Source organism: Triticum urartu, chromosome 2 (genome assembly GCF_003073215.2).
Source record: "Triticum urartu cultivar G1812 chromosome 2, Tu2.1, whole genome shotgun sequence".
In the NCBI taxonomy this organism is placed as follows: domain Eukaryota; kingdom Viridiplantae; phylum Streptophyta; class Magnoliopsida; order Poales; family Poaceae; genus Triticum; species Triticum urartu.
The window spans coordinates 587978616-587996734 of record NC_053023.1 but is presented as its reverse complement, the minus strand read 5'-3'; the positions used below and the strand labels follow the sequence as shown (position 1 = coordinate 587996734).

The 18119-nt window shown below is 42.8% G+C and overlaps 1 long non-coding RNA gene across 17 annotated transcripts; it reads right to left on the bottom strand.

Moving 5' to 3' along the window:
* Window positions 1-1938: 1938 nt before the first annotated feature.
* On the bottom strand, window positions 1939-16931 carry LOC125538961. 17 transcript variants are annotated; one of them, XR_007296590.1, is made up of 12 exons: window positions 16786-16926; window positions 15394-16666; window positions 15135-15203; window positions 14359-14949; window positions 14149-14257; window positions 13897-13962; window positions 12756-12870; window positions 12418-12677; window positions 11984-12227; window positions 6678-8213; window positions 6510-6580; window positions 1939-5951 (listed from the first exon to the last, which is right to left on the bottom strand). It is a non-coding gene; the product is annotated as an uncharacterized LOC125538961 (long non-coding RNA). The 17 variants fall into 17 exon arrangements; XR_007296592.1 differs by having other exon boundaries at window positions 6678-7566; window positions 7674-8213; window positions 12756-14257; window positions 16786-16930; XR_007296598.1 differs by having other exon boundaries at window positions 11984-12079; window positions 12165-12227; window positions 12756-14257; window positions 16786-16930.
* Window positions 16932-18119: the final 1188 nt, after the last annotated feature.

Below are 18119 nucleotides of genomic sequence, written 5' to 3'. Positions count from 1 at the left end.
TACAACATTTTTGATAAGTATATGTGAATGACATATTGTTGATCAGAAATAATGTAGAATTTTTCTGGAAAGCATAAAGGAGTGTTTGAAAGGAGTTTTTCAAAGAAAGACCTCGGTGAAGCTGCTTACATATTGAGCATCAAGATCTATAAAGATAGAACAAGACTCTTGATAAGTTTTTTCAATGAATACATACATTGACAAGATTTTGAAGTAGTTCAAAATGGAACAGTCAAAGAAGGAGTTCTTGCATGTGTTACAAGGTGTGAAGTTGAGTAATGACTCAAAACCCGACCACGGCAGAAAATAAAAAGAGAATGAAAATTCATTCCCTATGCCTCAGTCATAGGTTCTATGAAGTATGTTATGCTGTGTACCAGACCTATTGTGAACCTCGCCATGAGTTTGGTAAGAGGGTACAATAGTGATCCAGGAGTGGATCACTAGACAGCAGTCAAAATTATCCGTAGTGGAATAAGGAGATATTTCTCGATTATCGAGGTGATAAAGAGTTCGTCGCAAAGAGTTACGCCGATACAAGCTTTGACACTGATCTGGATGACTCTAAGTCTCAATCTGGATACATATTGAAAGTGGGAGCAATTAGCTAGAGTAGCTCCGTGCAGAGCATTGTAGACATAGAAATTTGCAAAATACATACGGCTCTGATTGTGACAGACTCATTGACTAAGCTTCTCTCACAAGCAAAACATGATCACACATTAGTACTCTTTGGGTGTTAATCACATAGCGATGTGAACTAGATTATTGACTCTAGTAAAACCCTTTAGGTATTAGTCACATAGCGATGTGAACTAATCACATGGTGATGTGAACTATTGATGTTAAATCACATGGCGATGTGAACTAGATTATTAAGGTCGCTTCTAGCATGTTCCACAAGTTCAAATGGAACATCTCTGTTTGCACAGCCCTACAGGGGAGCAAATGGATTTCTGCGCTCCGTCAGGTCAACACCACTGAGTTAGTTCATGAATTCATCAAATTATGGTTGTTGATCAGAGAGGTGCAAATACCACAGACCAAGATGTCGTCTCCTGGTGTTGGACAACGGATGGAATGTATACGACGCGCTCAACCTACAAGGCAATGTTCTGGGGCTCTTACTCGAGCACTTGCTCTCAAACTTTCTGGAAGGCTTTGGCTGAAAGCAAAGTAAAAAAATTATGTTGACACCTGTCCCTTGGGAGGATTCTGACCGCGGACAAGCTGATCCAGAGAGTGCAACCATCAGCGTGGAGGGGCTTTTGTCCCCATCCTCTTCTTCAATATAAAGTACGTACACTCCTGTGTATTAGAGAAAAAAAATACCACAAGAGCCACATCTAGTCGTGGCAGGCATGCAAATCTCTATCAAAAATGGTCTTACATTTTAGGACGGATGAAGTATTAAATAGCCATATGTACATTGTTTTAGGGTCTGTCTATTCTCAAGTCGTCTGATTTTTATTTGGGGTTAGGTCGAATTTCTGTCCTATGATTTGTTGCCACGTGTCTTGAGTTGATTTTGGGTTTCTATCCCAGCTCGGGGAAATTAGACTGTTTTCATCCCCGGTCTAAGTCGAATTCCCCCTGCCGGGCTTGACTCCAAACCTGTTAGCCCACATCAGAACACACCAAGCCACACACCCCAAAAAAGCCCCGCACCACCGAAGACCCATCTGCCCCAGCATGCATGTTTATTTCCCTTTGCTTGTTCAAAAACAAAAAGGCTGCACGTACTACTTCCTGCCATGCATTTCGAAACATGCAGAAAAACAAAAAATCTCAAAAGCTGTAACATTCTAAATAATAATACTGTGAACATGAATATCAGTTACCTCTGTTCGCTGAATAACACTGAACATGACTGAAGAACAATGCAAGACAGAGATGACTAATCATGAAGCTAATAACTGAAAGCTGAATGACCAATGATAGAGAGAAAGATGACTGAATACAACACTGAAACAAAGATGTAAAAAATAAACTAGTGACCTTGGCCTTTTGTGCTGATAGACCTTGGCCTTTTGTGCTGATAGACCTTGGCCGTGGACACAAGAATCCTAAATTCAGTTAATGGTTTACAAGTGTCTCTGAAACCTAAACAGTACAAGTATCTCTGAACCTGAACAAAGACCTTGCTGTGTACATACACTTCTGTTTAGTACTCAAACTAGATTATACCCAAACTACGGACCTGCCTTCTCCAGTTATTCAGGGATAGCTGGCCAACTATAGACTGGCATTTAGTTATAGCAGTGTTCAGCTGATGTCAGAAGGTGACATGTCGATAGCAGTGTTCAGCTGATGTCAGAAGGTGACATGTCGTACAGTAGTCGAACTGAACTTTGATGATCTCTCAGAGATTGACGCAACTTGCTCTCTGGTATTGTGTGTCTTCTCACTATGTGGTACCCTAAAATACTTACTGCCTTTTCAATAAAAAATTCAGCAATGGTCGACACCTGTCTTCTATATAATCAAGCGGTTCTTTTATTTTCAGAGAAATATCGAACAATTCTGGTTGTCCCTAAGTAACATCTTCAAACTCTGAACCGTTCAATTAAATAACACCCTGCAAGAAAAAAAAATCAGGAACTGAGAATGACCCCGCTGTCACAATTGACAAGGCGAACCAAAACTCAAAATTGCATCACTCAAACTTACTACAGTAGTATAAGAAAAGAATGGCTAAATGACAAGACTGGCAAAAATTAAATGACAAGGGCGAAAGATTGAAAGAGTGGTAAGTCATATAAAAAGAAAGGATTGAAGAATAATAATGAGGAAATGAGAATTAGTACGAGTACAAAAAAGCAAATGAAGTAAAGTGAGAGATATAAGACAATGAAAAAAAACTGGATAGAAAATTTGAAGAACTGAAGAAAAAAAAACAGTTTGCAAAAGTGCCATATATCACAACTGAAAAGCATGGACAAATCTGAAGAAAGAAAGTAATGAAACACCGAATGTAACACTGAACAGTACTGATAATTCACCTAGGAACATATAGAAACCGAAGAAAGATTAAACTGACCAAGAACTAGGTTCTAGCTCACTGACTGATAAAACACTGAAGAAATAATATAAGGATCTCCTGCAATTCATCAAAATCTGAAATGTATGAAAGGACAATGATGCAAAAGAAGAAATTTGTTACCTTATTCATCCAAATCATAAAAGTATGAGAGGCCAGTACAACACTGATACAAGTTAACACATGATCCATGGTATAGCGAATCCATTCCAAGCCTAAACTCCAAGAAACTGAATAATAGCTAAATGATACAAGCTCATAGAAAAAGGAGCACTGATCCCATGATATAATTTATGACACTTCCATTCCATCCCTAGCGCGAGCACACAATGTGGAACTTGCAGCGCTATGCTGGCTGACCTTTCTTCTATATGTAGTAATACTGGTCTGAAAACTACTTTCATCTGGTCTCTGACCGAAAACTAGATAGGAATAAGCATGTAAGATCCAATATGAGTACAACTAGGGTTAACTAATTATACGTAAAAACAAACTATAAAAAACTGTTGATAAATGAAGATTTACTAAAACTAAGAATGACTAAGCATTCTGTATGGCCTAGAACTAAGAGTAACTAAGCAAAAGAAGATCAAGGAAAAATTATACTTGAATAAAATGAAGAAAATTAGAGGAAATTTGAACAATAATGACTGAATAAAACAGATAGCAGAAGAGAAAAGAAGACTGTAAACCTAATAAGTGAACTACAACGACTCAAGATGACAATCGAATGACTGAAGACCTAATAAGTGAACACATTAATGAAAAGGCTTTCGCTAGCGTGACACTGAAAAATTCGTTGCACGTGTGCCCTGGCTTTTAGAACCATAATTTTAAAAAAGGCATAGCCTCATAATCGAAACCAATTTAGGCGTTGTTTGGACCATGAAAACTTTTCTCATAAATCAGGTTAATTGGGAGCTCTAGATATAAACAAATACACCTAGATTAAAACAAAGAATGAAACTGATCGACCTAAAAAATGGAAGACTGATACGGTTTAATTTTAAAAATACACAAATTGAGCAAAAAATCTGAAAGGAACTGATGAACAAGATTGAAAACAATAAAAGAAAAACTGAGGAATCAACACACAGATAGGGTTAGTTTTTCAAAACTAATTAATGCAAAAACAAGACTAATAAACTAACATTTACTAAGAAATAAAAAGAGGCTTAAAATCTGAAAAGTAAATACACTGATGAACTAACTAACATAGAGGACAAAACAAGACTAATAACTAATTACTAATGACAAAATCGATAAGAAAGACCATGGACTGATCAACTAGAAGAAGATGACAGACAGAAAATAAATACAAAGACTAAATGATAAACTAAATACAAACACACTGACATATGAATGATAAATAATGATCTAAGAAAAGATAACTGAGAACTAAAAACAGGGAGAAAGAAACAATGCAGATGACTGATAAATGAAGAATGATATGGAAACTGGAAAATGCTAAATAGTAAGGCAAAATAATTATAAATTATAACTAAAAACTAAATACACTGATGAACTAACTAACATAGAGGACAAAACAAGACTAGTAACTAATTACTAATGACAAAACCGATAAGAAAGACAATATGGACTGATCAACTAGAAGAAGATGACAGACAAAAAATAAATACAAAGCTGAATGATAAACTAAATACAAACACACTGAATTATGAATGATAACCAATGATCTAAAAAAACAGATAACAGAACTAAAAACAGGGAGAAAGAAGGCTGACAAAAAAAATGATAGATAAGATTGGATTAAACACAAAAACACTGATAACTAATGATTTTCTGTATTACTGCTAAGATTGAATAAACTTGAAGCAGTTGGGTGATTTTTTTTTACTAAAGACTAAACAAGATCAGATCTGGAGTGCAATACAACTAAACAAGGCTAAAACATGAGCACTGCTCTCCCCGCAAGTCTCACTGTTTTAGAAACCATCACCAGGACCTAAGTTGGGTTCATAGCATCCCCTAGACGACCTCTGCCCCATAGAAACCACAACCCTTGCTGCTGCAAAACGATGAGAAACAAAAAATATGATCTCACATGGAAGGATGGGAGTGAGATTTCAGGTAACACTAACCAAAACACAAACATAATCTCGGGGGGGGGGGGGGGGGGGGGGGCGTGAATCCTGGACTGCAAAAGGTCATATTAAGCTAGAAAAATAGTGAAAATACCCGCACAAAAACATGACAACACATACTGAACTAGCCCACAAGGGGGAACCTCCATGTGATTTACCAAGTTCGATTTCGCCCCCAAAAACTAGAAAACAAAATCTGAATGTATATGCTAAAAAGTACCATGAAACAAGTATCCATGCATGCTCAAAACTGAATAACAACAAAAATGTATAATGAAGCAAATAAAATAAAAGGGTAGCAGAGGAGGACGGCGACCACTGCAACCACCAGGAGCCCATGGGAGAGTCCATCACCGGACTAGGCTAGCTCCCTGCCACTCTCTGAGCTAGCCTTTGTTATATCGTAGACACTACCTCCCTATCTCTTTCAGCTTGGCTTGTGCAATTCTGCTTTAGATATACTAGTGGAAGATCCAAGATTTGCTATTTGCTATAGTACCAACATGATACAACTAACCATATATACTAATATGATAGATGCCACACGCACCATGTCATATTTGGTGCAGATCCGAAGTGCTAATAGTGACTGGGCTGACTGGATTATTTGGATAAGTTTGCGTGAACTAGAAGGCCTATGTGCAGAATCTTTGCATCAGTTTGTAAGAAAGAAGAAAGCGGGACTAAGCAATCACTAACAAAGAAAGGAGTACTAAGCAATCACTAACTAAGCAGACATGAGACACTACTCACTATGCAGCAGCAGGAGAAGCAGCTTCTTACTCCAGCGGCCCAACCTGCAACGCCTTCTCGCCAAAATTGTCATGGACAAATTGAAAAAATGAAAGTAATCAGTGAAATACTGAAATCAACATGGAGAATAACTGGACTGATAAATGAAGAATGATATGGAAACTGGAAAATGATAAATAGTAAGGCAAATTAATTATAAATAATAACTAAAGAATGAAACAATGCAGATGACTGATGCATAGTGATACTGACAACTACTAAGGCTGAAACACTGACATGCATACTCGCTGTACAAGCTTAATGAGCGAGAAACAGGGGCTTGTGTGAAAAAAAAACTTGGGAAAGGTATAGGGAGATAATAAAATGATGGAAGACCTCAGACTATGGGATTCAGGGTACTGCTTATAGCAAATTGCTGCAGATTTTCATATGTGCAGAATGTCACACAAGACTGCAACATTCATGGACACCATGAATCAAAACAGAACATCTAGTACCTAGAATATGTATTATACTATCTTTACAAGATAGCATGACTTTCACTTTTAAAAAAATAAGCACACGGTAGCATTTCAGTTCCATTTAGACACAACAAAGTAACAAAATGTCACCTCACATAGCATTGGTGTCACCTTCTTTTTAATTAACTGCCGCAGACTTGCAAAACTGAACTCCAATCAACCTGAAACAGCAGAAAGGGATTAGGACTTGATTGCTGCAAATTTGCAAAACTGAACCTGAATTAACCTATAAAAATAGAGATAATTAGGATTTGAGACCTGCTTGTGTTCCAGGGTTCAAAAAGAGAGAGGGACAGACACCAAGACAGAGGAATGAAGCGCCATAGGAAGAAGGGAGGGAGAGGGGCGACATGTGAGGAACAGAGGGAGAGGGAGGCGTGCCATGGGAAGGGAGGGAGGGGCACCATGGGAGGGGAGGGAGAGAGAGAAGGCGCCATGGAAGGGACACGCATGCTAGGGGAGAGGCAGCAAACGGAGAGAAGAAAGGGAGGCCCCCGCCGTAGGTCGGCCATCGGCTGGAGCACGTTGTCAGATTTGGGTGGAGAAGTGACCAGAGCCTCCACAGGGCCTCGGAAAAACAGAGCGAATCGGGCGCGGAAATGACCAAAACGGATCCACAGATACGCACCGAGACAAAGTGGGCCTGAAAAAATCACCAGACCAGCGCAGATCACTGAAAAAACGACCTGACGCCAATTTGAAAACAGATGACTGATTTTTAGTAAAACTGTTGTTTTATCCCCCAAAGAGTATCACCGCTCACAACACCCCTACTAGGCTCTTTATTATTGAATATCAATATCCCAACGGACACTTACAATGTCATGTGGCTGAAGCAGCCAAACATGTCTGCCAAATTTCTACTTATACTTTCATAAATAAACTTAAGCTTCAAATAACTGCACTACCCTAGCACGAATTTCTTTGATAATTGCTGCATGATGACCTCCTGTTCCTTGTGCTGTCTCCCACCATCAAAGGAGATGAAAATTTTGGTTAGAAGATCTTGCGCCAACCCATGTCCACATCTGGTGAGGGGATGGATCCGCGTTCTGGTGATGACAGATCCACACAGCTTGGTGACGGTCTAAACATGCGAGGTAGCCTGCCCACCGACAGTGGCAGAGACAAGGGGGCGAGCAGGGGCCTGAACTCCCCAACGATCGAGCGAACAATGAGTATTTATTCAAAGAGTTTAGAAATGTCAGTCAAAACAAGACCCAAAATACAATTCGGTGAAGCTTGACGCCATACCTGGCATCCCTAATTACATTCGTTACCAACCAACCAAGGCGCATAAACCTGGCCTCTCATGACCCACACAACGAATTTTATCTACTAACCGCGAGTACATTTTTTTTTTCTTTGTCTGTATGGTGTTCTGTCAAGTAACCATCCCGGCCTTCAGTCTCCCTTTCTTTTGTTTACCTGTTCTCTCTTGTTCCTCAATGGGAATAGATCTTTTTTGTTTTTCATGGTAGAATCAATCAAGTCAGCAGATTGACCTTCACTGGTGGGATTAGCTGTTCCATTACTGTCTAGCCAACACTGTTGATCTTTGGGAGGACGCTGATACCTTCCATGGCGCTGGATGTACATTACCATTGGTGCCAGCACACCGTCACAAACCAACTAGTGGGACTAGTGTCCAGCACACTGTCAGTTGCCTGAGAAAATACTTCTCTATCAATAAGCTTGTCGATTAAGACCCCTGCTGGTAGATTTCCCAGGTTTGCTTCTTCCTTCTCGCATCATTCTTACATACCTCTGCAGCATTGAGTACAGCACGCTTGTCTGTTGCAGTAAAAATGATTAGAAACAATGCAAACCAAATTTTGAGTACTAAAGTCTAAAAGGCTCATTAGTAAATGCCATGTTCCATGATATACCAAGGGACCATAAATTGATGACATGGTTTTTGTGCTACCAAGAACACCTGACACCGTTGTTTTGAAATTTTTAAATAAGAAGTGTGTTCGAAAGTTTAACTCCGCCTATCTTGTTTCAACATAGCCGGTCCCAAGCCCGTGTAAAGGAGGAGGGTTGTGATAGGCTTGGCGAGCCAACGTGAAAACTCAGACACTTTTATGGAGATGAAACCCAAAAGATTTTCGTTGGGGCGTAACCCTCTCAACGACGCGCCACATCGGAACCTAGGTGTGGTGTCAAATGGGCAAGTGTCGGGCGGCAAGTGAGCAAGGATCAGGTCATCGCATCCTTAGTGGCGCGGTACATCAACGCCCCGGTGTACTGGAAAATGAGCAAGGGTCTTTGCATTTGACTCGACGAGTGCGAAGGGTAAGGAAGCTAGTCGAGCCTAGGAGGATCCGCTTACGTAGCTGGCATGTAGGGTCCCTGATAGGTAAGCTTCGGGAGCTAGTTGATACAGCGGGGAGGAGAGGTGTTGATATCCTTTGCGTCCAAGAAACCAAATGAAGGGGACAGAAGGGGAAGGAGGTCGAGGATACCGGCTTCAAGCTGTGGTACGCGGGGACGACTGCAAATAGAAATGGAGTAGGCATCTTGCTCAACAAGAGCCTCAAGCATGGAGTGGTAGACGTCAAGAGACATGAGGACCGGATTATCCCAGTCAAGCTGGTAGTTGGGGACTTAGTTCTCAATGTCATCAGCGCGTATGCCCTACAAGTAGGCCACAATGAGAACACCAAGAGGGAATTCTAGGAAGGCCTGGGGGACATGGTCAGGAGTGTAACAATTGGTGAGAAGCTCTTCATAGGAGGAGACCTCAATGGCCACGTGGTTACATCTAACACAGGTTTTGAAGGGAAGCATGAGGGCTTTGGCTATGGCATCAGGAATCGAGAAGGAGAAGATGTATTAAGCTTTGCTCTAGCCAACGACATGATCATAGCTAACACCCTCTTTCAAAAGAGAGAATCACATCTAGTGACTTTTAGTAGTGGTCAACACTCTAGCCAGATTGATTTCGTCCTCTCGAGGAGAGAATACAGGCGTGCGTGCCTAGATTGTAAGGTGATACCTAGAGAGAGTGTTGTCCCTCAACGTAAGCTCGTGGTGGCTAACTTTTGCTTTCAGATTTGTGTCCAGTGGGATAAGCGTGCCGAAGTCGCTCAAACGAAGTGGTGGAAGCTCAAGGGGAAGGTAGCTTAGGCGTTCAAGGAGAGGGTCATTAAGGAGGACCCTTGGGAGGAAGGAGGTGATGCAAACAATATGTGGATGAAGATGGCGACTTGCATTCATAAGGTGGCCTTAGAGAAGTTTGGAGTGTCCAAGGGAGATAGAAGAGAAGCTAAAGATACCTGGGGGTGGAATGATGATGTCCAGAAGGCTATTAAGGAGAAGAAAGATTGTTTTAGACGCCTCTACCTAGATAGGAGTGCAGACAACATAGAGAAGTACAAGGTGGCAAAGAAGGCCGCAAAGCGAGCTGTGAGTGAAGCAGGGGTCGGACGTATGAGGACCTCTACCAGCGGTTAGACACGAAGAAAGGCGAAAGAGCCATCCATAAGATGGCCAAGATCTGAGAGTGGAAGGCGAGGGATGTTGACCAAGTCCAATGCATCAAGGACGGAGCAGACCATCTCCTGGTGAAGGACGAGGAGATTAAGCACAGATGGCGGGAGTACTTCGACAAGCTGTTCAATGGGGATAATGAGAACTCTACCATTGAACTCGGCAACTCCTTTGATGATACTAGCAGGCATTTTGTGAGGTGAGTCCAAGAGCCGAAGGTCAAGGAGGCTTTAAAAGCGATGAAAGGAGGCAAGGCAATGGGCGCTGATTGTATCCCCATTGATGTGTGGAGAGGCCTCTGAGACATATCTATAGTATGGCTAACTAAGCTTTTCAACCTCATTTTTCAGGCAAACAAGATGCCAGAAGAATGGAGGAGTATATCAGTACCAATCTTCAAGGACAAGGGGATCTTCAGAGTTGTACTAATTACCATGGAATTAAGCTCATTAGCCATACAATGAAGCTATGGGAGAGAGTCATTGAGCACCGCTTAAGAAGTATGACAAGCGTGACCAAAAATCAGTTTGGTTTCATGCCTGAGAGGTCGACCATGGAAGCCATTTTCTTGGTACGACAACTCATGGAGAGATAGAGGGAGCAAAAGGACCTACATATGGTGTTCATTAAATTAGAGAAGGCATACGATAAGATACTGCGATATGTCATGTGGTGGGCCTTGGAGAAACACAAAGTTCTAGTAAAGTACATTAAGGACAAGTGTTTGGACAAGTGATGGCGACACTGATGACTTCCCGATTAAATTAGGACTGCACCAGGGGTCAGCTTTGAGACCTTATCTTTTCACTCTGGAGATGGATGAGGTCACAAGGGATATACAAGGAGATATCCAATGGTGTATGCTCTTTGCGGATGATGTGGTTCTAGTCGATGATAGTCGGACGGGGTCAATAGGAAGTTAAGAGCTATGGAGATAAACCTTGGAATCAAAAGGTATTAGACTTAGTAGAACTAAAACCGAGTACATGAGGTGCGGTTTCAGTACTACTAGGCATGAGGAGGAGGTTAGCTTTGATGGGCAGGTGGTGCCTCGGAAGGACACCTTTAAATATTTGGGGTCTATGCTGCAGAAGGATGGGGATATCGATAAAGATATGAATCATCAAATCAAAGCCAAATGGATGAAGTGGCGCAAAACTTCTAGCATTCTCTGTGACAAGAGAGTGCCACAAAAGCTACAAGGCAAGTTCTATAGGACGGCGGTTCAACCTGCAATGTTGTATGGCAGTGAGTGTTCGCTGACTAAACGGCGACATGTTCAACAGTTAGGTGTGGCGGAGATGCGCATGTTGAGATGGATGTATTGCCACACAAGAAAGGACCGAGTCCGGAATGATGATATACGAGATAGAATTGGGGTACCGCCAATTGAAGAGAAGCTTGTCCAACATCGTCTTAGATGGTTGGGCATATTCAACGCAACCCCCAGAAGCGCTAGTGCATAGCGGACGGCTAAAGCGTGCCGATAATGTCAAGAGAGGTCGGGGTAGACCGAACTTGACATTGGAGGAGTCCGTAAAGAGAGATCTGAAGGAATGGAGTATCACCAGAGAACTAGCCATGGACAGGGGTGCGTGAAAGCTTGCTATACATGTGCCAGAACCATGAGGTTGCGAGATCTTATGGGTTTCACCTCTAGCCTACCCCAACTTATTTGGGACTAAAGGCTTTGTTGTTGTTGTTGTTGTTGTTGTTGTTGTTGTTGTTGTGAAGTGTGTTTGAAAGTTTCAAAAAGAAATCCTAAACTTTAATACGTAGAAATACACTTAGCAAAAAATTGTGAAAAAAAGTATATCTATTTGCCTTCTGCGGAAAAAAAGACAAGGATGAAAGGCTAAAATAGAAATTATTTTTGAATCGTTTATAGCGCATGGACAGGCCATTAATGTTAAATTTTGCATGAAAACATACAAATACACATACTACTGCAATATACACCCTTTCAGGAAGTTTTTGCAATTCCAAACACCTTTTTGGAGCCAAGCTCACATGATCTTTTCATATAAATTACCCTATTGTTACTTTCCACACTATAAACTGAGAGGTACCTCAGGTTCTGCAGTAGGCTTGAAGACTTTAACTCCATCATTGGACAAATTTTTTGAAGGTTCATCTGCAACGCGTGCAATCCCTGAACCATTTCTCTGTGCAGAGGAAGATTATCAGATCCTTTTGTAGACGAGACATTCTTCTTATGTTGAGCATCAGGTTTTCATTGCATTTGCCTACCCTCTGTAGATTTTGCATGAACGCTATGATCTTTTGCTGCTAAGAGATCTGCAGATTAATTTCCTGTAGGAGATCCAAAGAATAGTTATGCTCCAGTTAATCATAGTGGTTGGGAAATAACTTTTTTTAGTGTTTCTATTTACGAGCAATAGGTTTTGCAGGCACCTCAATCCACACATATATGTTATAATCATAACAAATGATTGTCTCCAGATAAGGAAAAAAAGGCAGCAGAAGAAGTGGTAACACTTACCTTGAGAGCAGCAGGTACACCAATTGTCAGTACTTTCAGATCATCCCTCTTGTTCCCCTTTAGGCCAGCAGCATATCATAAATGGTGAGTAATGATGTATTTACCCTTTTCTCGAGGTTGATACCACTTTTTCGAATCACAGGAAATATACTAGTAATCTTTCTGAGCACAATAAGGGCATTTCTGATTTCCATGTATTCTTTCGATTCCATACATTGATTAAGCACCTTGGTAATTCTTCCACTTCATTTTCAATGAACCTTTCAAAAGCAAATAAAAAATGTTCAAAAACATATGTAAATAATGTACAGGACAACATAAAATTTTGGATATCAGACCTTCACTTATGATTTTCTCTGTTAATTCAGGTGGCGTGAATAAAATATAAAGAACAAAGTAGCAGATGACAGTAATAGATACTAGGGTCCATGAAACCATGCTGAATTTATATACCTGGATTCAAGAAACAGAAATGTCACCAAGAAAAATGGGCAGATGCATATGAATAAAAAGTATATGCAGTGGATCATTTTGTACATGTACATGTACATTTACACATTATTGAAAACTTGCAGGTATGAACATTTCACTAAAGAGGTAGCCACTACACTTGTGTTGCACAGCTCACATGACCAAATTTTCAGCTCAATAAAGCCAACAAGTCTAGCACATGCAGCACCAGCTGCACATCTGAAATTCTAAAAAAACTGCATGATAGGACAGCAACACAATTCAAGAACCGAACCACAAGACGTTTGGCATGAGAAGCAACACCGGGCTTCCTTACAAGAATGAGCTATCTTGCCACATTTTTGCAAATGCAACAGAATGCGCTATCTTGCCACATTTTTTGCCACTGTAACAGCTTGAGCTATCTTCACACATTTTTGCAAATGTATCGACTCAGATACTACAAGGAGTAGAAATATTTTATTCCTATATGTCCTCTATGTGCGGAATTAAGGGGAAGTATTCATATATAGGAACTAGCATGCTCACACAATGTACTATTTTGTGAGCATTGGAGACGCCATGTGAATTTGTGAAGTTCATTTGAAAAATTGTAAACCCATTGACTAGTCCATCAATATCTGATGTGCCAAAAATTCACCCTAAAGAGTTAAGAGTTGGTTGCTAAACATAGTTTTGTGTACTAGTATATTCCTCACAGTAACTCCTGAACTAAGACAAAACTGAATTTATTGTTTATATGCACATCTATGAGGCCTCTGTTGGGGACATATGTAGTGCAGAAGCTTTTGGTTTGGGTATCAAATCAATGTGAGAAATTCAGAAAATGTTCGCAATGCACTTGTGAAAAAGTTGTAAATGTCAATACATAGAAAGGGTTCATTTTTGTTTCTTTTTAATATAATATATACTTTATTATTTGAAGTTATTTTAAAAGGTGGCAACACTCCATAAACAACATAATAGATATATTTTCCAGGTTGATTCCATGCCCAAAAAGAACCTTACTTGTGCGCCAGATTGTGCTTTTATACTACAAATCACCCCTAGGAACTCCTACGAATTGCCATCACCCTACATGCAATTTGAGTACAACTTAGTCCTAAAATTTTAGAAATGGCGATCTAAGCACAAAACAGGCTATCTATGTTTCGAGCACTATTTCTACAATTTTTAGGACTAAGTTATACTGAAGAAATGACAAACATACATAGCTAAATTATGTGATAAACATAACTTCAAACAGTGTGTAAAGCATACTTTAGAGAACTGAGGATAAGATACACATTGACTATTTTGATATCTGAAGTATACAGCAAATCCCGGCTTATTACCACATTCCGGCTCATATATTTATTTATTCATCACTCTGCAAAAAGTTGTATTATGCAAAGTCAGAAGCACTAAAACAACTTAGTAAACATCAGAAAAGCTATGGTCAAGTGTGTATAGCACACTTGAATCGAATACCGATAAGCTGCCTTCCAGTAGTAGGTCATCTTCAGTGTCTCATAAAGAAATCTTCCAAGCCTGCAACCCTCATATTCTGTACAAAACAGATCATTCGCTGTAGTGTCTTGCAGATGAAAACATCTATAAGAGTCACCGTGTTGGAAAATGGAGTCCCAAATGCATGCCTTAATATAGCACAATACACAGCATCCTGCATGCTTAATACACATTACATAACCACACCAATACCAAGGTCCAGTTAGTCAAGAGAGCAGAACAAAATAAGGAGGGGGGAGGAGCACAGAGGATTTTGCAAGTTTAGACCACTACTTAGATATGTGTTCGGGAATGAGCAATAGTAGATAATTGCAAGTTTAGGTTCATCTCTTGGAAGCAAAGAATCCCACAGTCTATTAGTAGACTTGGTAAACTGTTTATTTGACCTTATGATGAAATAGAGAAAGGAGACTTGATTCCTCACGAAACCGTATAGTCCGTGCAGATCAAAACAGTGAAGGGTGAAGCTTTTCACTTCAGGCCATAGAATCAACCTATTCATCTAGACATGTTCTCAGTGTACAGTATATCTGCCATTTGGTGAATGAGTTCCTGCATGGTACATCATATTCATAAACTTCAGATTCATACAATACAACAAGGCAGCAATAAAGTTTCGACATAGCCAGCAAACCTAAAGTACAACAAGCTCATGCGCACATTCCTTTCTTCAGTTGATTAACCACACACAACATTGCTAACTAAGCTCCACAAGGGAAAGGGCTGGGAATACTCACGTCGTGCTCGCTGAACTCCTCCTGCATCGTCTCCATTTCTACAAATCCGTGGCACTTCTGCGGCGGCACCTGCGCAACCCAAACCAACACAATCATCCAATAGATGTGTAAAACCTAATCAGGAGCTCACCATTGAGCAGAACAAGGGGTGACATGGTGCTGACGGAGTAAAAAGCATAACATCGCCACAATTGTGGGCATGACAGTGGCTTCTGCAAACAAGGTTCAACATAAGCCGCAAAGGTGACGGTGGACTTACACAACAGCGCGGCAGTTTTGACTGTTTCTTCCGCCGTCTCATCCTCTTTCTCTCATGGGCATTACAACAAGCACCTCGCGGGCATGACAGCGCAGTAGCAGCAACGTATTGTCCAGAGCGCAGCAGTCCAAGTTCCCGTCCCCGTCCTCCCCGCGAGCTCCGAACTCGGCGGATCACTGCCGTAGGCAGGCACGCCGAGCTCGTCGACGGCGTGCACGCAGTCGCAGAACATGTTGAGGACGAGGGCCGCACCGAGCGGAGGTAGTCGCGGAACGGTGCAGGAGCACGAAGGAGGAAGGAGGTTGGGGACCTCGGTGGCGTCCGGAGCATGTGGAAGCAGGGGCCGGCCCGGGCTCTCCTTGCCGCGGCCGGCGACCACCGTGGTCGTCGGGACGATACCCCGGGACTCCAGCATCCGCTCGAACGCGTGCAGGAAGTTCCTGTACACCTCGTGTCGCCATCGAGGGCGAGCTTGAAGGGGCGCTTCCCCGGAAAGGAGGGCGGCGCGTCGCCCATGTCGCGGAAGCTGGAGGCGGCGATCAGCGCGTGCATGCGCGCGCGGGGGTACTGGTTGACGGCGAGGACCCCGCGGGAGGTGGATCTCCGGGAGCGGCAGCACCCCCTCCTAACTCGACGATGGCTCCGGCTACCACGGCGATCATTCCGCCGTGGTCCCGTAGTCGGCGGTGGTCGCGGCTCCCTCCCCGGCTGTTGCTGATGCACGCAAGGTGCTTGTTGTAATGCGCGCGCGAGAGAGAGAGGGGGTGGGCGAGAGAGAGAGAGGAGACCAAGTCAAGCTGCCGGCGAGGACCTTTCTTGCCTAGTCAGCTCCGACTGGTGGGGGCCGCCAATGGATTCCGTTCCGTCCGCCGGACGTCGATCCACCGGCGGCGGAGGAGAATCAGAAGGGGAATTTTGCAATTTAAAAATAAATTTCAAAAAAATCCAAAAAATTAATCCCCTCGCACAATAAACAAATAAATCCAAGGAAATTGCCAATTAATCAAAAAATAACCGGCCAGTTATCCATAACCAAAGTAGAATTCCATCATATCCCTAACAGACATCTAATTAAACCCAACACATGCCCATAATCCCTGTTTGACCACCTCAAAATAGAACACATGCCCATAATCCCTGTTTGACCACCTCATCAAAAGGAAAATTAAAAAACTAATCCTCGTTGACTTGGCGTCCGGTTGCAAAGCGTCCTCGCTCTTCAGACTCCAATGAAGGCCATGGGGTTCCGTCCCAGCCAGTCGAGCGAGAATGCCTGCAGTACAGTAAAAAACATGAAGTTAATCTGCAAACAGAAAAAAAAACAATGAAATTGTGCATCGCGTCAACACAAACTACACTCTAGTGCCACCGTCTACATGTTCCGGTGAGTACCTTGCACAGGACCGAACAGAAGCGCTCCGCGGTGCACCGGAGACAATGTCCCGGGCCGAATCCGTGTGGGGTGTCCCGCGGGTCTGGCACTATCTGCACCGCGTACTCTACCTCGCCCTCCTCGAATCCATCTAGATCCTGGACCTGAAAGACCTGGTTGTTTATGTTACTACAAGAGCTAGCGGAACAGAAACCCCCCGTCCTCAGAGGGTCGTTGCACGACCCGCACATCTGGTCAACTGCGTCATGGTGCGATGTGCGCCGACGCAGCGGCACATAGCGATCCGCCCCGTAGTTCGCACGCCGTACTCTGTCGAACGTGTAGCCGCAGTCCTTGATGTCTGCGTACAGGATGGAAGGTCCGAAACCTCGCTCCAAGCGCCGGACCTGCGATACACGATAACAAGAATGTTTCTTGGGATCAGCAAAAGAACACGGGGGCACAAAGATGAACTGCAAACCAGCAAGAAAAGAAAAGTTCGCAAGAACACGTACATGAGCATAATGGATTCCCTCCACGTTAGCGTGGTGACGCCCGACGTGCGCCGGGCAGCAATGCGAACAGACTGCCCTCAGGCAGCCTGTGCAAAAGAAATCTGCAAGGCACCTGTCCCCGAAGCGTACGCGGCGGCACAGGAACCTGAGGTACGGAGGAGCCTCCTGCTGCGCCATGCCTACGCTACGCGTCGCCGGCGGCAAGAGAAGAGTAGGCTAGGCTTGGTGTATCTCCTTCTCTCGCTTTGGCTTTTGAGAAGAAAAGATCAAGAGACGGAGGTGAGAGACGGAGGAAGGCCAATATACGTATATTTATAGACAGGATGAGCGCCACGGCTAGTTAGGGGTTTTTTTTTTTGACGGGCTACGGCTAGTTAGGTTAGTTCCAATTCCAAGCCAATCTAAATATAAAGGAAAAAAGAGGTACACGAAACAAGCACAAAACAAACTACACATTCGAACAATATAATGTAGTCAGAAAATCTACTAAGGGCATCTCCAAGACAGACCCCTAAACCTCCCGTAAACGTTTAGACCACGCTGTCCAGATCATGGAAGCCATCTAACGCGGTCCCGCGTCAGTCCACGGGATGGTCCGGTCGCGATTTCTCCTGCAAAATGGAGATAAAAGTGGGGGAGGTTTGCAGACATCCGGATACACGAAATGTACGAATGCGACACCGCAGGCCCACCAAAAACCCTTCCCGGACCGCGCGATTCCGTCCTCCCCATTTTCTCTCCTTCCTTCTTTCTCTCTTGCTGTCACCACCGCTCCACCACCCCGGCCACCACGCCACACCCTGAGCACTTCACCCCTGATGCACTATTCGATGACCATT